Source organism: Callorhinchus milii, unplaced genomic scaffold (assembly GCF_018977255.1).
Source record: "Callorhinchus milii isolate IMCB2004 unplaced genomic scaffold, IMCB_Cmil_1.0 Scaffold1, whole genome shotgun sequence".
NCBI classification, from domain to species: domain Eukaryota; kingdom Metazoa; phylum Chordata; class Chondrichthyes; order Chimaeriformes; family Callorhinchidae; genus Callorhinchus; species Callorhinchus milii.
The window spans coordinates 49,414,932-49,439,583 of record NW_024704742.1 but is presented as its reverse complement, the minus strand read 5'-3'; the positions used below and the strand labels follow the sequence as shown (position 1 = coordinate 49,439,583).

General features: G+C 43.5%; 1 non-coding gene across 1 annotated transcript; it reads left to right on the top strand.

Moving 5' to 3' along the window:
- Positions 1 to 6,485: 6,485 nt before the first annotated feature.
- trnat-cgu lies at positions 6,486 to 6,557 on the top strand. Its single transcript has one exon. It is a non-coding gene; the product is annotated as a tRNA-Thr (tRNA).
- The last annotated feature ends 18,095 nt before the right edge of the window (positions 6,558 to 24,652 follow it).

Genomic DNA, 24,652 nt, shown 5'->3' with positions numbered 1-24,652 from the left:
TTTGATTTTACGATAAATCATATTTTTAAATTATGTATAATATTTGCATAAGTGATTTACAACAATTACATCAATTGTGCATCTGAATCTAAGATCCCCCTTCCCCTCCCTTCTCCCCCCTGACCCCAGCTCGGGTCCGAAATGCTGTACACTGTCCAGCGCCTTGGGACTTCCTTCCGATGTGAAAAACGTTATACAAATGTAATCTTGTTGTTGTTGTTGTTGTTGTTAAGAATGGAAATGCCTGCAAGTTACTCTAAGACGTTACTCTACATTAAGGAGCTTGCGCCAGCACCTACGCACCTCAGGCACTAGCAGCATCAGCATCCACGGATGCACATTCCACCTCACCAAGCCAGTCAGGAGCCTGGGCATCTTGTTCAACCATCAACTGTCCTTTCTCCCTCACATCAGTACCATGACCTGCTCTGCCTTCCCCCACCTCTGCAATATTGCCCGACTCCGCCACTGCCTCACCCCTCAGGCCACCAAAACCCTCATACATGTCTTCATTACACCCAGGCTCCACTGTGCTTGTTGGTCTCCCCAATTCTTCTCTCTACAAGCTGCAGATCATCCAGAACTCTGCAGTTCGTATCCTCTCCCAGACCAGGCTCCATGACCCCATCACCCCCACCCTTGTCCGGGTCCACTGGCTCCCCATCTCTCAGAGGATCGAGTTAAAATTCTCGTCTTCACCTTCAAGGCCCTCCATGGCCTTACCCCCTCCCTACTTCTGTGACTTGCTAACCCCATATCAACCTGTCTGTTCCCTCCATTCAGCAGCCTCCGGCCTGTTCCATGTCCCCCGTCCGGCCCACCACACCATCGGCGATTGGACCTTCAGCCTCTCTTCCCCCATCCTCTGGAACTCAATCCCACATGCCCTTCGCCTCACTCCTTCTTCTTTCTCCTTCAAGGCACACCTTTACACCCTCCTCTTCGACCATGCCTTCGACCATCCTCCTACCTTCTCTGTCCTTCGCCCTCCCTGATCCCAGACCCCCCCCCTCCGTTCGGGTCCTCATCCCTGCCTGTTCAGTGCTTTAGGACATCCTCCCGATGTGAAAGGCACTTTACAAATGTAATTTTGGATTGTATTGTATATAAATGTAAATTGTTGTTGGATTCAAATCCTGTCCAGCCAGACGTACAGATTATTGTGTAAATTGATTTGAGCCAAATTTAATAATCTCACATTTGGTATAGCCCCTTATCACATTGTTGCAACATTTCTCCTGATAATACGCCTTATAATAATCCCTCAAGAAAAGAAAACACTAATAATTTGGTTACTCAATCCATGATTGTTTGTGGAACACTGCTGTGCGCAATTGGCTGCCACGTTTCTCCCACAAAATATGCAGTCAACTCACTTTATAGTGTATTCTGTGAAGCACTTTGAGATGTCTAGAAGACGTGAAAAGTGCTACATCAAAATGCAAGGATTATTATTATTATTGTTACTATATATTTTAAAGCACTTCACAGGATTTTCCTGTGTACTTGTAACCAAACATGACAGCCATGTTTGTGTGCAACAGTGGTCCCACAAACAGTCATGAAGTGAATGACCAATTTTAAAATCAGTCCACTTCCCAGCAGATTATTCCATACAATATGTCAGTAAAATAAAAGGCATACTGAGAACGATACCTTATGCAAGGCATCTTGGCAAAAATACTTGTGAAGCACAAGGGTTAAATCATGTAAATATATAAAATAGGAACAGAGATGAATTCCATAATATCAAAGTCCATTATTTGACTATTAACCTTACCTCTTTGCGCCATTAGTTAGAAATATTGGGGTCAATTTCCCAATATTTCTCAATTATAAAATATTGGAAAATTGAGCTGGGATTCCTAGTAACTGGAAGGATGCTATGCATGTCAATAAGAGTCAGGAGAACCCTGCTCTGAAAATAAATTGAGTTGGAGAAGCTTTACTGCAAATCACTGTCATGGATTTCTGTTAAGAACTGTGTTAATAATACCAAAAAAATTGAACCTATTAACATGCAAATGGACCATGGCCTGTAGTATTGGTGACAGACAGAGCAGAGAATATAATGGATCACTTTATTTGATGACAATATCTATAAAGTACCAGTGGGTACACAATTTTTGCTACTTTATTCAAGTTGTGGGTTTGAGGAACAAGGCAATCGGAGACAGATATAATATATAAAAATTGGCTTTAATATTATGTCTTTCACATTGGGGAGACATCTCAAAATGCTTGGCACTCTCAGAGACACTATCCCGAGTTGAAGGGCAAGTTGTGGTTTTTGCTGTTGACACTGCTGGCTGGGTAACCAAGCTGGGGATGGGAACTGAAGAGGGTTGAGAGGGACAGATAATATAGGCCATATTGTATAGCTGATGAAGGACACCTTGGCAGTTCCAGGAATTAAAATGCTGTTCCAACAAATTGCCCAGAATCTCTGCTGCCAAAATAAGGATTCTTCTCACAGCTGCATCTTGTTGGATTTCGTTCTTCTCCATTACCGGGACACAAATACAATCCTCAGTGATGATGACTGAGTGGACACCCCTCAACAGCATAGGATTGTATCACCTTGTATCACAACATGAAACAACATATAGAAGTATCACCTTGTATCTTAGCTACAAGAAAATCCATGTGAAATATACTGACTTCCACTTTGAATTATTCATTCTGTGTCATTGGCATGAATGGCATTTTTGGTCTTCAACACCATGATTAAGAAGCAATCATGTTTAGACGTAAGGGCTGGAGTCATGGCTGGAGCAATTTTCAACAATAATTTCCAGTATTAACTAAATTGCAGTTGGACTTAATAGTGCCATAGAGAATCAAAATATATTTAGATCACTTAGACACACAGGCAAGAGCATGATGGTGATGTCAGTTTAACACAGGGAAGACATCACAATTTATAAGGCACTGTGTAATACCTATCGCTTACTCAAAGGCGATGACTAACATTTTCCATATTCAACTGACAACTTCTGACAAAATGCATAGATGCAAAGCACTCTTAAGGTGACAGCACTGAACCCCCTCCTTTATTACTTCACTTTGTATTAATTAAGCAGCTTTGTCTACATCAGCAATGAACCTGGTGAAAGGCCCCAAGAATTATTATTTTTTAGCTTTCATAATAGTAATCCTTGTATTTGATATCGTGCCTAAAACATTATTAAAATGCGTTACATTAACAACCATTAACTGTAATGATTCTATCTTCGTAAATGAAGATGACAGCCAATTTGCACACAACATTGTCCCACAAACAGCGAAGAAGTAAATGACTCATTTATCTAGAGAATTGTTGGCCAAGATAAATTTGCCTCTCTTTTTGAAGCTGAGTGCTGTAGGATCTTTAACATCTATCTCAATAGGTAGATGGGAACTCAGTTTAACATCTCAGCTGAAGGATGATGCTTGTGGCAGTGCAGCGCTCCCCTCAAAAGTGCATCAGAATGTCAGCCTGGGCTACGAGCTAACTCCAGTGTAGTGTTGCAGGAGCTTTGGGATAACTAACAAAAAGGTGATTTAGAAAAAATTGTATTGATTCTACTGAGTATTACACATTAAAAACATCTGTGAATTAAAGGCACAGAATTCCAAACACAATCATTGTACTTTACAATAAATGCTGTGAAATGTTTTGGACATTCTCCTGAAATGAAAGGCTCTATACCAAATGTAAGAATTTATTATTATTTTTCCACCTCAGCCCTTAATATTTCTGCTATAATTCTTGAGACTATGCCCACATATCACCCTTTCTCCAACCAAACAAAATAGATTTTCTCCAACTATCCTGTCATTCCCTTTCAGACTCTTAAATACCTCTTTTATATTCCCTCTTGATCTCCTCGGCTCCAGGAATAACCAAGAACCAGGAAATTTTCAGATGAAACAGAGTAAATAGGAATTCCCTGCTTCTCTTCCAACCTATGCTCTTGCACAAGGCAAATGTTAGCTCCTATACTGCTGCTGCATTGAAGATATGAATCATAGTCTTTACATCTATCAATTGTGGTTGTGAACCGCGGTGCCAAAAATGTGACCGCTGCGTCAAGTGGCAAATGCTTGTAATGGGCAAAAGCTGCTCTTTACAAGATCACAAGATTTGTTTGGCTGAAGAAGGCCCTTCAACACATTTGATCTCATCCTTCCAGAATTTCTATCTTACTGTCTTCCCATCACAGCATCAAGCTGTTTTTTTAGCTGATTTCACCGCCCCAGTTTAACCACATTTCCTGGCAAAAAAATACCCTCCAAGCAAAGTAGAAAATGCTGCAATCAGACTCAAATTTAATGTGGTGGAGCTTGTCTAATATAGGAAATAAGTGCTTGAATAATAAGTGTCCAAAGAATATCAAAGCTGCCAGGGCACTACAGACATTAATTGAGATTTGAGGAGGACTTACAGCAGCATGAATCACTGCAGTAAGCTGTATGTGCTACATAAAATCAGAAAAAAAATTCTGATAATTATGGTAGGATTATTGACTTTAATGAGCAGCTCCAACGAAGAAGGCATTGGAAAACTGTGCAATTTTTCTCCATGGCAACTGTATAATTTACAACAATTATATAAGAACTGCAGTACTTTTTGCCATTTTAGTCTAAAAGTCCCAATCTAAAGAAAAGTTTCAATAGAAAATTGCCATTTCCATTCACGGTAGTTTTATATGGATTATGGTTTATTTTTGTCATGCTTAAATCATTTATGAAAGTGGACTGGGGCGTGCACTGTATTTTGCATTCTTGTTTTAAGAGGTTCTCGGAATTGGATGCATTGAGCTGCATGAATGATTCAATTTATGACTTCCTGGAAACAAAGACAATTAATTGTATTGAAGACTTTCAACCCTTTTGTAAGTGAAAGCACTGAGCACGAAGTATCATGTTCAATGTTTCTCTTATTGACAGGAATTGAACTACAAACACTGCATGTTCTAACAAAGATACAGCATATTCTTCAGCATTTGATGTAAAAGTGGAATCCTGTAGAGCACTTGCCTTGCAAGCGAGAGACCTGGGTTTGATTTCCGGCAGGGTGAAATGTTGGGCAAGTTTCTGTTTACCTAGCAATAAGTAGGAACCCAGTTGTTAGTCGATTGGCAGATCGCTTTTCCAGGGATAATAATCTTTTTTTTTACAAATTGGTCACTTCAATCCACTGCTGTGCGCAATTGGCTATTGCAGTTTACCCCAAACTATACAGTCAATTCACTTTACAGTATATTCTGTGAAGCACTTTGAGTTGCCTGGAAGGTGTGATAAGGTGCTTTATCAAATGCAAGGATTATTATTATTAAAAGAATAGTGAGGTGAAAAATACGATGGGTGATATGATAATTATCATCAGTGATAATAATTATGGTGTATCGAAAATGGTGCCAACCTTCTAGCAACCACATGCGTTGTTGTCAAAGTCACATTGTTGTCAATCATGGAATATGGCATTTCAGAGTTATTTCACAGAATACCAGCTGACCTCAGATTAATTTACAGTGCCCCTGCCTATCCACAAACATAGGTGTATGTTCACTGTTATACCGTACAGAGGCCTGTTCAAATTATTGCAGGGAATGGCCATCTATCTTGAATTTAATGTATTTTTTGCAATGGTAGGAAAGTTTTGATATATGTGAGGCAACTGTATTCAATTATTAAGGAGAGGAAAAAGCTACAATCCCAGTATCTCTTTTTGCATATGCTTTGAGGTGAGTAGTTTGGAAATTCTCTTTAGTACACATTAATTCAGCCATCTTCACAGTAACCCCTTTTCTCTTGTCAATCTGTGCATTTCAATAATCGTGTGCAATGGGAAAATATGTTATTAGCCCACAGGGAGTGCGGATAACTTGCTTCTCCCTAAGGTAGGATGAGATCAAATGGGCCAAAGGGCGATCTTCATCTGAATTTCTCCCATGTGATATTTAATGACTGACAAATAATTTTAAAAGTAAAAACAAAATGTTTAAGTTAAAAAACAGGGATTCAAAAGAAGACTTTCTCCCAGTGTCCTGGCCAACAATCCTCAATTTAATTTTGAATAAGTTGGAGGGAGAAATTATTGTCCAGAGATTGGGTCGAAATCCTTCAGAATTCCCAAACCTGTCAGTAAGGAGATGGCACAAAATTATCACTGAACATGATTATCACATCCTGCGTTTTCCCCGTTCCATTTTCCCAACTTCCCAGTAAACATTCAGTTTAGTTAGATTTTAACATGGTGGATCATCACACCTCACTCCATATTGCAATGAAGTTAAAAGAAATGTTCAAGTTGCCCGATTGACTAAACCTTAATCAAGCAATTATTAGTTATACTGGGCAGAAAGATTATTACAAGTTTATAAATTCTTTTTAAACATATATCATTATGGTCATAACAGAAATATTATGAAAACGTGAAATATGGGAAAATATTGGAGAATTGATATTTCTCAACCTTCTGCGCAATACGTCAAAACAGGAGTGCTGTAGCTCAGTGGTTAGAGCACTTGCCTCGTAAGCGAGAGACCTGGGTTCAATTCCCGGCAGGGCGAAACTTTGCCAAGTTTCCATACTCCACACGCCTGATATTAATCCCTCAAAAGAAAAAAACAATGATAAAATTGGTCACTTCAATCCACGACTGTTTGTGGGACACTGCTGTGCGCAATTGGATGCCGCGTTGCGCCCACAAGTATACAGTAAATTCACTTTACAGTATATTTTGTGAAGCGCTTTGAGACGTCTAAAAGGCATGAAAAGTGCTATATCAAATGCAAGGATTATTATTATTATTAAAACCACACACTTACCCCTCTGACTTCACAGAACACAGCATTTTAGTCTGAGAAATAGCTGCAGAGAAACCTGAGTGAACTTTGGAATCCCAGGCACTTATTATAATAAGAAGAAGAAGAAAAAGAAGAAGAATCCATACATTTGACATAGTACCTTAGTACATCATTGAAACATGTCAAAGCACTTCACAAAATAGGCCTTAAAGTGGATTGACTGATATTTTGTGAAACATTTTCTTATTCTCTGATTCAGGCATTGTACTTTCTGTTGTGTAGAATTTGTATCTGAGTCATATCCGTTAAATTGTCCTTCTATTCTAAGATAATCTTGGACCCCCAGGCTTCCCTTCTCCACTACCAACTGGCTCCTCCGTCCACTCTTGCATGCCTCGCTCATCCTCTCCTCCAACTCCAACTGCAAGGAGATGCTGGATTTCCTCAAGACCAAAATCTACCTTCACCCTCAACTCCAGGACCACTGATGTCCTGACAGACTGCCTGGATGTGAGCCAACTTTCTACAGTTGAACATAAACAAGACTGAGGCTCTCCTGATTGGCTCGTGCCAGCACCTCCGCACCTCAGGCACTAGAAGCATCAGCATCCATGGATGCTAGCTTCATCTCACCAAGCCAGTCATGAACCTTGGTGTCTTGTATGACCCTCAACTGTCCTTTCTAGCTCACATCTGTGCCATGACCCGATCTGCCTTCCCCTGCCTCCACAACATCGCCTGGCTCCGCCACTGCCTCACCCCTCAGGCCACCAAAACCCTCATACAACCTCAAGCTTCTCTTCTCTGCAACCAACCAGCTCTATCCACTATTTCACGCCTCGCCCATCCTCTCCTCCAACTCTAACTGCAAGAAGATGCTGGATTTACTCAAGACCAAAATTGAGGGGATCCATTCAGCCACCTCCACCTTCCCAACCGCCACCCCTTCCCCATCTCTCCCTCACACTTCTCCCGCTTCCCATCCCTCCCTCCTCACTTTCGAACCTGCCCCCCCTCCTCTCTCACCACGACTATAACCTGCATGAAGCCCACCACCTGCTCCCTCGACCCCATCCTTACCCCTCTCCTTACCTCCCATCTCCACCTTCTCGCCCTTTTACCTCATCAACCTCTCCCTGTCAACTGGCAACATTCCCACCCCCCTAAAAACAGCTGTCATCAACCTTTTCCTAAAAAAGCTTTCCTGGACCCATCTCTGCTCACTAACTAACGCCCCATCTCCAACCTCCCTTTCCTTTCCAATGTCCTTGAAAAAGTTGTTGCTTCCCAGTTTCACTCATTCCTCTCCTGCCATCCTCTGTATGAACCCTTCCAATCGGGTTTCCATGTTGCTCGCAGCTCTGAAACAGCCTTGGTCAAGGTGACAAATGACATTCTGCCCATCTGTGACCAGGGCTCCCTCTGTCTCCTCATCCTCCTCGACCTCTCTGCTGCCTTTGACACTGTGGAACACTCTATCCTCCTCCACCATCTCTCCTCTCACCTTAACCTTCAAGGTTTTGTCCTTGAAAGGTTCGGAGCCTATCTTTCACATTGGTTCCACTTTGTCTCCACAAACGGTTTTTCCTCCAGCCCCCGCACTATCTCGTTCGGTGTTCCTCAGGGCTCAAAATTCTAAATTCTCATCTTCACCTTCAAGGCCTTCCATGGCATTTCCCCATCCTACCTCTCTGACCTGCTAACCCCTTATCAACCGGTCTGATCCCTCCGCTCAGCAGGCGTTCAGCTTCTCTGCCTCCACCCTCTGGAACTCCATCCCACTTCACCTCGCTCCCTCTCTTGCCTCCTTCAAGGCATGCCTCAAGACCCTCCTCTTCAACCAGGCCTTCGGCCACCCTCCTACCCTTTCTTCCCTCCACCCTCCCTGATCCCAACCCCCACCTCCCCACCCTCCTAATCTCTGACTGTTCAGTGCCTTGGGACGTCCTCCAGATGTGAAAGGCACTTTACAAATGTAATTTTGTGTTGTATTGTATTGTATCAAGACCTTATTGTGAATCAACACCTTTTAATCTGAATTATTTTGTTTCACCAATGCTGCTTCTCACTAGTTTAGACTTGTATTTTGCATACTACTCAATAAATTTGAACTAATTTATTTTCCAATTCAGTTTTCTGTATAAGCTTTATATTGACAGTCATATGGGACAGAGTCAAACTGTGCTTTACAGTGAATAATTTCCCATTATATCTTATGAAAACAGTTTGCTTGCTCAAAGAATTCATGGGAAACCATATGTAGCAAGAAGGTTTTATGATCTGGAGAACGAATACTGTGCAAATGTAAACAATTTGGCTAAATTGATAAAGTATGTATTCTTAGAATGACTTGTGCAATAGGCGCTCGATCAAAATAATTGCTTACATGTGGCGGAAATTATTTAAAAATATGCATTGTGGAAATTATCCGGCAAGCAGGATGGAATGCAATGGGATGCATTGCGACACATTCTACACTCTATATTCTTCACAAATAGTTATTTTACAGTGTAATGTTTTGCCCACAAAATACAGTCAATCCACTTTACAGTATATCCTGTAGTGTTTTGAGACGTCTCGACGAGGTGATAAGGTGCGATATCAAATGCAAGGATTATTATTATTATTATTAAGGTAACATGTTTTATTTCTCAAATATCTGCAAATCTTTCCATCAGATGATTTGGCTGCAGTATGTTTGCAGTACAAAATCCAAATAGTTCAAAATGATAGCAGCCTGCAGGATATGATGTGAAACAGGATTTAAGTGAGCTTTTACAAAAAAAATGTTTATTTATCCTGCCTGGAAAGTTACACTGAGTGTCGTGAGGATACACATAATGAGGCATGGGAATGAACTTATTTTATTTATTCTCTCAAGTGCTCCTTTGCTGACTAAAAACATCAATATGACCATCCTTGCTAAATTTTTCTGCAATAGTTTATTTGAAAGTCTTCAATCACAACTCAGGTGTGCTTTCAAAGATTTGTTTTACCTAATTACACATGCTTTGATTCACTGGGAAAAAATAAAGTATGTGTGTGCACACGTAAGAGGCAACTTAGGACCCATCTTTTTGAATGATTGGTTTTCTTCATGAAAGCATAATGTCGGAAAGAACATAGATCAAGGATTTTAACTCTTAATCCGATTATTTTGTTGCTAGGGAGGATTCAGTTTTAGCATCAAGCAAAGCAAGCACATGTATTGCTAAAATAATGGAACATTTTCTCACGTCATTAAAGAGCTTGCACATCTTATCAGATGTTCCTAACTTAATAATTGTAATAATCCTGACATCTGATATAGCTCCTTATCATATCAGGATCTCTCGAAGAGCTTCACAGGAGTTTACTCTGAAGTATAGTAACTGTGTACTTATAAGAAATGCAGCAGCCAATTTGCGCACAAGAATGTCCTATAAACAGCCATGGAGTGAATGACAATACAATATATATTTATAAAGTGCCTTTCACATCAGAAGGAAGTCCCAAAGTGCATTCACACTGCTGAATAGGGATCCAAGCTAGGGGTGGGAGCTGAGGTTTGAAGGAAGGGGAAGAATAACCAAAAGTGCAATTAAAGAATCTTGCCGTCAAAGAAGAGAGGAAGTCGGAGAGATTCCAGGTTAAATTCCAGCAAGCGGGGACAGAATATTTGAAAGACCAATAACCAATTTTACTTGAGGGATTATTTTCCAGGCACTTGGAGATACTTCCTTCAGAATTAATGGGTTCCTTATCATTTTTAACACACTGTTTTGTCACAGACTGCACCTCTGGCATGTTTCTGCAATTCATGTCAATGTAGGATTACTGCATGCTGTACTGCGAATGTAGGTGTTTATTGAAGATTTCTGCACAATGTCTGTGATCCACAGAAACATATTTCCACTTGGTGTGTCACATAATGATAAGGACGTATGCGCCTTTGCATATATTTTTCTCACTGTATTTGGGAAGAACATGTTGGTACCGGTGTCCTCGCCAGAAGGCTTTCCATGGTTATTCTTTGATCTTCAAAGGCATTGGATTATTTTATTTCTCATATAATTTCTTTTAGCAAACATCTACTCACAGAAAGGTTATGCGGTCCTTAAACAATCATTTCTCTATGATTCTCCTGCATAATAACTTTTATAATGGGTATTGAGGCTCACGTTTTGATTGATGCTTTGCTGACAGAATTTGTTGCTGCTGCTGTTGTACAAAGGAAATGTTTCCATTGTGGATTTATATGCAGATATTTGCAACAAAACTATATATATTTCTCCGAGCTTTCAATGATTGTCACACCAATAAGAGAAAGGCAGGTTTTAAGTAGATTCTGGTCTGCCTATCTGCTGCATTGTTTTATCCGCAGTGCCTTCATCTATACCTCCGGTAGTTGGCCTGGGAACAAGGAGCTTGCTTGTTGCCTGCTTCAAGAGCCTAGCTATAGACTGCCTTTTATGTAACATGGCTCAGAGCAACAATCTTCCTCTGATAAATATCTTTCGTGTTATGGTGACCAAAGTTAGGCACACTACTCCAGGTGGGTTCTGATCAATACCTTAGCAAAAATAGTTGTTCATGTTGAAATTAACACTGACAGGTATAGTTAAAATGGAATAATTTGCTTAATGCATATTTTCAGCCATTGCTCTACTAATTTATCACTTCCACGGGACTGACAACCAATCAACAGACTGACAGAGAGACCGACAGACAGACACACACACACTCAAACACATCTCCAGACGCCAATGTTGCACACTGGTTCAGTGAGTTTGAGAGATAAGCTGAAAAGGTTGAGGAGATCAGACGTTGAGGTGAGGAGATGTTGACCGGAGCCAAGGAGGATGGCTGAACACCCTGACCGCTGATGGCAGATAGTGTGAGGGATGTGAAGCAGGTTCAGTGTTCAGTGAATGAAGGGAATGGCCAAGTTTGCAGGTTTGTAGGAGGTAAAGTGGGGCAAGTCTGCAAAGGGATTTAAAGGTAAAAACGAGGATCTCGAATTCAATCCACTTGGGGATGGGATAGGGATGATGGGCTCTCAGAGCATGGTGCAGGCATTGACATGGACTGCAGAATTCTCGATAGTTTGTATCCTGTGTAGGGAAGAGCTGGGGGTACCAGTAAGCAGGGTATTGGTATAGTCAAGTTTGAACATGCTAATAGCATGAGGATCCCGGCAGCAAAGTAGTTTGTAAAGATACTGTGTAAAAGATGTGAATTGACAAGTTGAAAGCTCAATATGAGCCTTGAATGGAATATTTCTAGATATCGAGCTGCAAGAAACAATCTGTAATTAAACACGATTTAAGATAGTTGCATTAATGCAAGCTGTTTAGTTACATCCATGTAACAATGTCACTCAGAAGTTAGAGGCCAGAGTAATCCATTAAAATGTTTTGGCTGAAATATAGCGCTTGGCGTTCTCACTGTAATATGTATGGGAGTTATTCAGCGCTGGAGCTAATCATGATCAAATTGTTTAATGTGTATAAATTATTTTTTTAACATTAACTCAATAGAGATTAAAGGGAACTATCATCTACCATGGTGGTGCAGAGAATTTACTGCTGATAAGAAAGGACGAGGCAAACCCAACAGCATACCAGCCGTGTAAGTTTTTTTTAATCAAAATATATATATTTATTTGTTGATGTATATTTACGCTTGTCTCAGACAGTATCAAATCCATTACAGAAAAGAAGACGCAACATGTTATTAGCCCGTTACAGCACTCAACAAACCCGGCCCCTTGTGGTGGGAGGGGGAGCTTTCCTCTACGCACTCCACTTTGGTGAAGGGACCAAGGCTTCTCTGCCTCTGGGTTCTGCTACCCTTTGCAGGGCGCAGTTACAAATGGGGTCTTGTACCCCCCTCCCTATCCCTCCCTCTTAGCAGGGAGTGTGGACATGTTCACAACACACAGGTTGTGCAAACATTTTTTTGGGAAGCTCCCTTTAATACAGTCGGGAATCGCCCCTGTGTGCACTACATCCATGTGCGCACCCGCACACACCCTGATAAGGTGTACTTACCACTTTCGGATGGCGCCCCGATGTGCACCGTATGCTCACATGTTTACCCGAACACATGCCCGGAAACATAACGTAAACACAAACCCATAAACATACACTATACACCCAAGCAGTCCCAACCCTGTCACCATGGCATTCCTGCCGGGGTTCTGTTCTTTTCTAAAGGGAGCAGTTTCACCAGTGGTCCCAGCTCTGCTGTCATTTTACAGGACGGTGAGCCTTTATCTCATTCCTTGCCACTGCCCTTTTATAGGGGGGGGGGGGGGCAGGCAGACATCCATACATTTACGGAAGCTCTTTGTTTGCATCTCGAGCATCCCTCTGTACATTTACATGGTTAAACATTTATTCACAGTTTTGCCCTCGTGGATTACCCACTGAGCACACCCTGATTCTCCCTCTCACTGGTAGGGATCCTGGCGCGTGGCGATGTGAACCCGATGTGGGTGCAGGTAGCGTAGGAGCAGCTCTGGCTGGGGTCAGGACCCATCTGGTCTTTGCCGCGGCTGAGCCAAAGTGTGTCCCTCAGAAATTAGTCCCTGCTCCTAGCGTGCGTGAGCCTGAGGCAGGGCCTCTCCAACCCCTTGTTCCACCGGAAGACTATCAGGTTTCGGGAATGCCAAAGGACCTCCTATGCCAAGTTGATGATCCTCCAGACACACTCGATATGGGTCTCACTGTGAGTGGCCAGTAAGAGGCCGTACAGCACCGAGTGCCGTGACAGCAGGTCTCCAGTAACAAACCACGAGAGCAGCCATTCCATCTGTTTCTAAACCAACTTCGCATACCGACACTCCGGGAGGAGGTGGTCCCCAGTCTCCTGGCCTCTGTAGCCAGCCCAAGGGCAAAGTGCTGACTGGCCCAGACCTCAACCGTGCATGAAAGCCCTGAGTGGGAGGGCCTCTTTTATCACCAGCCAGGCCATGTCCTGATGGTTGTTGGTCAGGGCCGGTGACAAGGAGTTCTGCCAGACGTAGCTGGCCATCGGCACAGGGTACCTCCCAATCAAGTCCACTCTCTCCCCCTTTCTAACTGTTTGGACTATCTGCCGTGCTGTCCACTCGGTGATTGCATGGGGGTCTGGAATGGTGCTCTTCATAAATTTCTCTATGTAGGATAGGTGATACAGCCCACTCCAACTGCGTGGAGTATTTTGAGGCACTTCTGCCAGACCCACTCTTCTCAGCACCAGGTAGAGGTAGAAGCCCAGCACGTAATGGCATTTGTTGCCGGCGTAGCGGCGCTCCAGGCACAGCCTCAGACAGCTACACACAAAGGTGGCCATGAGGATCAGGGCTACGTTAGGGACATCTTCGCTACCCTTCTCCGGGGTCTTGTGCATCGTGCCTCCGTGGACATGATCCATATTGGACCCCCAGACCGGATAGAAAACTGCTCTGGTGCCTGCAGCAGTTTTGTTCCTGGTCAAAGGCCAGATCTGGGCCGCGTACAGTAACACCAAGAGCGCCTCACACTTTAGCACCAGGTTTTTCCCAGTAATGGATAGTAAGCACTGGGGCCATATCCCCAGTTGACTGTAACTATGCTACAGATGTCTGTGTAGAACAGTCGGATCCACTTGCGTATTCCCTCCCCAAAGCCCATTTTGGAGACCACCTCATCCATGTAGCTGTGAGATACTCTGCCAAATGCTTTCTCCTGATCAAGACTGATCAGGTAGGCCCTCACCCACCTGTCCTGCATGTGGCGATGATGACCCTGAGCAGCGCGAGGCTGTCCGAGATGCTTCGGCCCGACCCGTGCAGGTCTGGTCTGGGTGTACTACCTGCCCAAGGACAGTCTTTATCCTCTCGGAGATCACCTTGGCCAGGGTCTTACAGTCAACATTTAATAACGAAGTCAGCCCACCAGTTCTTAATCTCCTCCTTCTCCTCCTTTTGCTTGTACAGGAGGGAGATGCTGCCTTTCCTCAAAGACTCTGCCATGGTCCCTGCTAACAACATGTTATTGTATGCCTGCAGCAGGTCCCACAGAGCCAGGTAGAGCTCCACTGGGAGGCCATCGCCTCCGAAGGTCTTACCGACCTGGAGAGACTTGATGGCCCTCGTCAGCTCGTCTAAGGAGAGTGGTCGGTCTAAGTGCCTCCGGCTCCCCTCATCCAGCACCTCGGAGATGGCAGACCAGAAATCCTGGGAGGCCGTGCTCTCTGTGGGGATTCTCACAGTACAGATCGGCATTAAAGGATTTGGCGATCCTCTGCATGCCAGCCTGCTCCGCATGCATCAAAACTGTTTTATCTCTCAGTCCAGCGATCACAGAGCTGCCTCTGTTTGCTTTCTGAAAGAAGAAATTCGAGCACGTCTCATACTGTTCTATCGTGCGCACCCTGGAGTGGAAGATGAACTTGGAAGCCTCAGAGACAAAGTTTGCTGACCCCCTCACCTCCCTGAGTTTCTCAGGAACATCAGTCCCCTCACCCTGTTGCCACAGGAGGTCTTGCAGTTTGGTCTGTAATCGGGACATGGCCTTCTTTCTGACCTTGGCTAACCTCACACCCTTGAGGATGAAGAATTGCTTCATCTGGGACTTTACCATGCCTCACCATTGTGTGGAGGAGTCTCAGAAATCCCTCAAAGATTTCTATCCTTGGCACTCTTTCCGCAATTCTTCCACATTCTTGGGGGTCAGCAGCTTTACATTGAATTTTCACCTTCCCTTGCCCAGTCTGTGGCTGTCCTGCAGGTGTACGTCAAAGAACACAGGCTGGATGTCTGTGCCTCTGGCCTCGAGGCCTTTCGAGAAGAAGAGGAAATTGATTCGCAAATGGAACAACCCGTTTGGTCTGGAATAAGTGTACTGTCTCTGGGCCCCGTTTCCAGTGGCTCTAAAGACATCTCTCAACTGCCCATCCTTCACCACATTCAGGAGGAGCTTGGCCTCAACGTCCAGCTTCCCGTCGGACTTGGTGGATCGTCCGTTTGTTTCCAGAATACGGTTGAAGTGCCCTCCCAGGACAACTGGCATGGATGTGACCAACAGTGGTGGGATCAGCTGGAACGGGGACTGGCATTCTATCTTGTCTGCGGGGGCATACACATTGATCAATCTGAGAGGAGCGTCTCTATACACTGCCTCTACTACTGGGAGTCCCCCACCTACCACTTCCCTATGCTCAGTAATGGTGAAGTTTCTCCCCCTCTGTAGCATGAGCCGTGGGGTGTCCACATGGACCCCAGAGCTGCGGCAGTTATTGCCCCCGGACCACACCGAGGGTGCATAGCGAGACCACCAGTTAGCCCAGACTCTGTAGCTGCTGGAATGCGGTATCGTGCACTGCTGCAGGAATAGGAGGTCAGCCTACACCCTGGCCAGGTACTGTAAGGTAAAGATGCAGAGTGAGGTGTTATATACGCTGCGCACATTTAGGGAACCTACCTTCAGAGACATTTTTTATATTTTACTGGCCACTTTGCTCATGACCTCTTCATCTGCTGATCCCTTCTGGAGGTATGCAAACAGGTTCTCAAAATGTGCCATGTCTTGGGGAGCCCTGTCATTTTTGGTTCCCCCTCGCACTGCCTTTGCCTTGTTTTTTTCTTTTTTTTGAGTTTCATCCCGATTTCCGTTCACTGGGCTTCAACATTTGTTTTATCTTCTGTGTTCCTTGTCCTCTTGGCAGCTATCTGCTACTGATCTTCCCTCACTGAGGGGGTGTTGAAGGGGTGTGAAGTCCTTACTCCCTTCGCTGTCCTCCTGCTCGCTGGAAGCAGAGTAATACTCTTCTTCTGAGGATGTGTAGGGGATGCTGTCCTCCCACTCCTTGTTCCTATTTTCTTGAACCATCTCCTTGCTCTGCTGTTTTTCCTCTTGCTGCTCTAGCGCCCCCTGTGGGTTTCTAGTTGTTGTTGCTCTGGGGGTCCCTGTTAGTTTGCCCTTGTTGGTTGCTGCCAATACAGTGCTTGGGGGATTGCTGCATTGTTGGAGGTGTTGTCCTTCAGATGAAACGTTAAACTGAGATCCTGTCTGTCTGTTCAGATGGATGTAAAAGATGTCATTAAATTATTTGAAGATTTTCTCCTGGTGTCCTGGCCAACAATCCCCAAGATAAAATTAATTGTTCATTCATTTCAAGGGACATTTCTATGTGTAAATTAATTGCCAGGTTGCCTTATAAATGCATAGTCCATCATTTATAGTACGTTCTGTGAAGCACTTTGAGATGTTCTACCTACCCATAGGGCACTACCATAAACCTCTCTGGTTATCCAGAATTTGTACCAGACCAGACTGGACACGAAATGGAATATAAAAAAAATTCTGCAGACCCGTATCCATGTGGACACCCCACGGCTCATTTTCCTAGCTTGTATTCCCACCTCACTCTCCTTGCTGGCCTTCAGTGACTAGAGATATGAACTTTGTACTCATACAGCATCTTTCACATAGGATAAAAGACTACAAGTGATTCAATGTGTTTTATGTTGACATTCTGTCTAGCATACACATACTTAAGAGTACCCAATATTGTCATACTTAAGAGTACCCAAACCAAACCTTCACATACCTATTTGTCTGGAACGAAATGCACACTTTCTCCCTGGAGGGAAGTTCCTGTTCACTTTATCCCAGAAAGTATGAGATGCAGGTTAGCGAGAGTATGTGTTGGAGTACTGCTGGAGTTTAACAAGTTATCCAATATATTATTTTACCCCTAAAACAGTTAAAATAGATAGAATTACGATAGATAATTACCTAATCAGTTGATCGTAACAATCTTGTTGATTGGTTGAAGGCTAACTTGTCATGATATTTATTGTGATGTTCACAGTGCAAAATAAAATAATAAAAATCCCTGCATTTGATATAGCGCCTTATCATTTGTTGCCAAAACATCTCAATGCATATCGCAGGATTTACTTAGAGTGCAATGACCGTGTAAACAAAATATGTTTTCCTAGCATTCTAACTCGTCCCAAAGCACTTGACAGTGTCGGAGCACAACACCAAGCCAGGGGGAGGTGAGGTGACCATGGGCACGGTCGAAGAGAAAGATCTTCAGGTGCGACCTGTAGATGGGGAAGCATGAGGCAAGGATTAAGATTCATTCACAAGTCATTCTGAATGTAACAAAGAAAATCTGTACACTTTAATGTGCCTGATCTTCGAGACACAACAAGGAGGAAGATAATTAATCTCATTCTAGAAAAAAATGAAAGCACTAGGTTGTATGTGGGTAATTTGATGTAATGTAATTTCCTTTTGAAAGAATCTCTTCTTGGCCCCTTATCTCAAATAAAGCAGCTAATTGCTTAAGCATGATTACATCACTGTCTTTTATGTTTCTTTGCGTGCACACTGCAGATAACAAATTCCCATTTATCAGTGAGGCTCAGCTTTGCATAAATCATCACCTTAACCAACAGTGTGATATTATAAGTTGTTATCATGCCACTGAATAACAGCTTGAAACATCGAAAAGTAATTTGAGTCCTCTGAATGCAAATAGAATAAATAGAATAAAGGATCATTTTAGATTAGTTATTGAAGGTGAGTGGGTTGCAAGTTGTTTCGGCTTGTAGTCCACATGACTGTATTGTAGTCCCACTCCTCTCTCACTACCACTGTAGCTCCCTCGACCCCATCCCTAACCCTTTCCTTACCTCCCAGCTCCACCTCCTTGCCCCTCTACTCATAGACATTATAAACCTCTCCCTGTCCACTGGCACAGTTCCCACCCCTTTAAAAACAGCCATCATCACCCCTATCCTTAAAAAACCCTACCTGGACCCATCCCTGCTCTCAAACTACTGCCCCATCTCCAACCTCCCTTTCCTTTTCAAGGTCCTGGAACAAGTTGTTGCTTCCCAGCTTCACTACTTCCCGGTCCAACATTCCCTTCATGAACCCCTCCAATCAGGTTTCAGTGCCGCCCACAGCACAGAAACAGCCCTGGTCAAAGTGACAAATGACATTTTGTCCATCTGCCACCAGGGCTCCCTCTGCCTCCTTGTCTTCACTGCAGCTTTCGATACCGTTGACCACGCTATCCTCCTACATCAAATCCTACCTATCCCACCATTTCCACTTCAACTCCACAAACCAGGTTTCTCCTCTAGCCCCCACACTGTCTTGTCTGACGTTTCTCAGGACTCTGCCCTTGGTCCCCTTATGTTCAATATCTATATGCTCCCTCTTGGTGGCATCATCCGCAGACATGGGGTCAACTTCCATATGTATGCGGATGACACCCAACTCTACCTCTCTGCCTCCACCCTCGACTCCAGGACAATTGCTGTCCTGACAGAATGTCTGTCAGACATCAAGTCCTGAATGAGAGCTAAATTTCTTTATTTGAACGTCAACAAGACTGAGGCTCTCCTGATTGGCTCCCGTCAGCGCCTCCTCACCCAGGTACTGACAGCAACACCATCCATGGTTGCACATTCCACCTCACTGAGCCAGTCCAGAACCTTGGGGTCTTGTTTGACCCTCAAGTATCCCTTCTAACCCACATCTGCGCCATGATCTGCTCTGCCTTCTCCCATCTCCACAACATCGCCCGGGTCCACCACTGTCTCACACCACAGGCTGCCGAAACCCTCATTCACGCATTCATAACATCCAGGCTTGACAATGCAAACTCCCTGCTTGTCGGCCTCCCCAACTCCTCCCTCTGTAGGCTGCAGATCATCCAGAACTCTGCAGCCCGTGTCCTCTCCCACACGAGGCATCTTGACCGTATCACCGCTGTCATCACCTAACTCCACTAGCTTCCCATCATACAGAGGATACAGTTCAAGTTCCTGGTCTTCAACTTCAAAGCCCTCTATGGTCTTGCTCCCCCTACCTCTGCGACCTCTATCAACCTGCCCGCTCCCTCCGCTCAGTGGGTTCCAGCCTGCTTCACGTCCCCCGCTTTGCCCGCCCCACCATTGGTGGGCTTTCAACCACTCTGCCCCCATTTTCTGGTACTCCATCCCATAGTCCCTCTGATTCACCTCCTCCCTTACCTCCTTCAAGACCCGTCTCAAGACCCTCCTATTCAACTGTGCCTTTGATATCCTCCTTACCTCCCTGCCCTCCACCCTCCCCGATCCTGACGCCCAGCTCGGGTCCAAAACATTAATTGTCCAGCGCCTTGGGACATCCTCCTGATATTAAAGGCGCTATACAAGTGTAATTTTGTTGTTGTAAAACAGATATGAAAGCAATGCACTCTTATGTTTGTTACAGTAGAAAGAAATTAATCCCACAATTAAAGGATCGCAACGTAAGAACCAGTTTAACTTGGCTGGGCACTCAGACCCCTGGAGATGAAATGAGCTGACTGGAGGCAGACAATGACAGTGGCTAACCACTCATACTGTTAGTCAGATCAGGTAGGGAGGATTTCCCCCCATCTCACACCCAATCAAATCAAATGCAGGGGCTCACGGAAAGAGAATTGCTTCCAACATATGCAATACTACATGAGTAAAAACATGCTGGGTCACTCAGTCAGTTGACAGTTGACTTGTCAAGTCAAGTCAACACTTGACTTGAGACCAGAAGATTCTGACTTTGAATCTTGGTTGGGCAGTAAACCTTTCACCTTTTCCGTGTTGATAAAGTAAGTACCCTGTCTAAAAGTATACTCGATGGAGACAATGTAATCAGATCTCCAAGGAATCAATGTAGACAAAACATCCTTGGGAGACGTTCCTGCCAACCTTCTTTTAGAAAGCTAGGCATAGCTGCCATAATCCAAGGAACGGTTGGTGGTTGATCCATTTGTCTGGCCAATAAAACTAATCCTTGCATTTGATATAGCACCTTTCACAATTGGAGGAACTCCCAAAGTGCTTCACAGGAATTATTATAGGGTGTAGTGACTGTGTCTTTTGTAGGTGAACATAGCACCCAATTTGTGCACAGTGTCCCACAAACAGCCTTGAAGGGAATGACCAGTGCAATACTGAAAACTCTTTCTACAGTACCAAATGAAGCAGGTACACATAAATAATAACTTACTTGCAGTGCTCAACAGGTGGTAAAACAGCACTGTGACATAAGTGTGTCTGTTTCGCGACCACATCACTCCCACCCTCGCTCTCCTCCACTGGCTTCCCATCCCCCAGAGGATCGAATTAAAAATCCTCATCCTCACCTACAAGGCCATTCACGGCCTCGCTCCCTCCTACCTCTCCGACCTACTATCCCCCTACCTACCTGCCCGTACCCTCCGTTCCTCTGGCTCCGGTCTGCTCCACATCCCCCGCTCCAACCGCCCTACCATCGGTGGCCGGGCCTTCAGCCTCTCAGCCCCGAGGCTCTGGAACTCTATCCCCCAGTGCCTTCGCCGCCTCCTCCCTTTCCTCCTTCAAGGCCGGTCTCAAGACCTTTCTCTTTAACCGTGTCTTCAGCTCTCCTCTCGACTCTCTACCCCCTCCTCGCTCCCTCCCTTCCCTCCCCTCACCCTGACCATTTCCCCCCTGCTCGGGTCCTGACCCAACTGTCCAGCGCCTTGGGACGTCCTCCCAACGTGAAAGGCGCTCTATAAATGGAACCTTGTTCTTGTTGTTTTTGTTGTTGTTGTCTATGTCGTGTTTACGTTGTGACTAAATGCCACCTGTCACCCAGAGCATCAGGTATTCATTGAAGCATTTGAAAATATTATAAATGCATTTGATAAACTTCAAATGTTTCACTCAGACATCGAAATAAATACAAATGCAAATATCTGAGAGAAACACTTAGCTCAAGCATTTTGAGAGTCCCTCCAATTGTAAAAGGTGCTATGTCAAATGCATTTGGACCCAAGTCTGGTCCAGACTGCCTATTCATACAACTGAACAGCCCATCCACAACTTGTCCACCTTGCTGTGCAGCCTATTTGTTTTACAGCTGCTGTGTTTTAAAACACCTTCCTGTCCACTCCCACAGTCTGCCTGCTGCCCACTCTATTCCTGTCTGTTCTGCTGCCTGCTTCTCCTTCTGCCAGCATTAAAACCTGACTATCTGTTTGTGTGCTCAGTCGACCAACTGTGAGTCTTGCTGTCGGTCTGTCAGATTTAGTTATTATTCTGTAAACATCTTTGTCATTCATATTATTTGTTTAAAATAACCTTATTATTTGTATTATGGAAAATATAAACCTTACCATTGATTTTATTGTACATATATCATAAGTATTCCCATGACATCAATTAGATGTACTTTACATGATATGTGATTTGAATAAGAGGTCCTGTTGATAGAGTCATTGTAATTATGAAGTTATGTCACTTATGTCAGAAGTGCTATACCATACATTAAATATTGTAACTGTTCTTTTAAACATATACTGTAAACTTTACTAGGTCTGCCTTTTATATTATGAATACAGTTTAATTGTTTTTTAATTATACACATTGTAACCAGTTCTGCCATTGTTTACTATTCACCTGCAATTTACACTAAATCCTATGAATTGCTTTGGGATATTTCAATGACAGGATAGGTGTTATATCAAATGCAAGGATTGTTTTATTATTACATATACACTCCTGAAAATAGTCCTGTCACTTCAGTAATATGTGCTGTTAATGTTTCTGCAATTGTAATATAAATTGTAAGTAGTTTTGTAAATATTGCAACGCATTCAATGCTCCTTGTTAATTTAATTCTATCTGCAATTTGTTCTCACCATGTTCCTTTCATATTGTATGAATAAGGGTTTCACTTCATTTGTTTAATAATACCCCTACCATACCATATCATATTAATTTGATTATCTGAAAATCATGTTGAATGCTATAGATGCTACACATTTCCTTGTACTGGCTCTGTCAAGTTTATCTATGTAAGATAGTTTCAATGTAGTTGTAGATGATAAAGCTTTCCAAGCTGTATTTTTTTAGCCAGCTGGGTGTCTGACATCATGCTTAAGAGTATCCAAATCAAGCTGAGATTTCCATGCATCTCACCTACACATGGAAATCCCAGAGATAGATTGTTGGAATGAAATGCGCACTCTCTCCTTGGAGGGACACATCCTGCTTACCTAATCCGGCAAAGTACTAGGTGCAGGTTGGCAAGAACAAAAGCTTGGGGACCCCAGTATGTGCGCTGGAGTCTAACCAACTAAAACTATATAGCTTGCCATTGATATTGCTGTCTGGCAAGCTTTCTTGCTGCTTGTCCTGGTAGGACCACCCTACCGCATTAGGGTTTTGGCTTGCAGGGTTAATAGGAGCTGAGTGGGATGACTCCCTGCCCCCAGTGACTGGTCTGCTCTTGCAAGTCCTGCCGATGCACCAGGCTGGCTGTGCTGTCATCAGCAGTGCCCTGGAATACTGTGGACACGACTGGCTCAGGAACCGGACTACCAGGAACACCACAGAGCTCGATTCCTACATTCCATTGCCAGACATGTCACCTTGGAGCCAGTTCAGCTCCAAGGAGACCCCACTTAAGATAGCATAAAAGGACTGATATCCTTCCAGACATGCACGTTTGTAACCTTAAAAGAGTATTTTAAGGTATTGAAATGCAATGTAACCTGCTTAAACTAGGTGCTGAAATGTTTAAACTATTTTCGGTGCAAATGAATGTATCTTAGAATTGAATTTATTATTATTATTATTATTAATTTATTATTATTACCTCAGGCAAATGATCTTCAGGAGGAAAGTCAGTTACCTGAAGCTGACAGAAGGGCAACATGTAAGCTGTTAAGGTAACTTTGGCTGACTCGAGAGGTAATTCCTTAACTAATTCAGGGAGATATATAGCTGACCTCCGCTGTCAATCCAGTGTGATACAAGTCAGATTGAGTGATGAAGAAGCATTGTCCAATACTTTGTACTGGGAAATATTGTGGTTTTAGTTAATGTGTGCCAATCAATCCTGCACATTGGATTCAAATCTAATCCTAGTATAAACCAGCTACCCGGCTCCTTGATTTACATGTATCTACGCCTCCAGCCCTAAAAGCCAAATTAGTTTGACACCCTGACCTAACTGAGTAAGAAAGAACTCTATATTCAAACTGTTCAAGGAAGAGTTGCCACATGAATCATCTGTGAACTGCTGAGTTCCTAGGATCAGGAGCAGGACATTCAGACCCTCGAGCTTATTCCGTTATTCTGTTAGGAGGGATGAAGGAGGGAGGAATGGTTCAAGGAATGGAGGGAGGAATGATGGAGAAAGATAGAAATTGATTAAGGGAGGGAGGGACCCTTAGAGGGACAGATTATGCAATTTCCCACCGATTAATGAGGTACAATCTGAGTACTTCAATGAAAAATGCACGCAGCCAAGGATATGTCAGGATTAAATGGAAGTTTCATGTTTTTTATCAAGCAATTTATGGAGCGGCTCCATCTTATATTTCATTAAGATTGTTAAATTAATAATTGAGCCAAATTAAAGCAAATCTGCTCTGGGTTCTATTGCAATAAATTAGGTCTCAATAAGGAAATAGAATAGTTCCATTGCTGGCAACCCATGATTGAAACGTGTGAGACTTTTGAAAATGTTGAAGCCGAATTAGCTTGGAAAACTGGCTAGGCAATGCAAACAGTTGTCCACAGAATAATCCAATTATAGTATGAAGCACTCTCAGTTAGGTGAAATGTCACTGAGTGCAGTTTAGAGCTGCATTCACATTGCACCAATTCACATTCACTTTGCACTAAGAAGCCTTACCCACAGTCACAGAGTAAGAGTACAAAATGAAGTCTCCACACAGATAACATTTGATTCAAGCAAAGGAGCAGACTTGGAACAAGGTAATGGGAGAAAATTACCATGTTATATGGTTAAGGTGTTTGGCCCCAGAATTGCTCAACCTCCTTCTCTGCAAAGCTGGGTGCTCGCTTCTTTATGCCTTAACAAATGATGGAG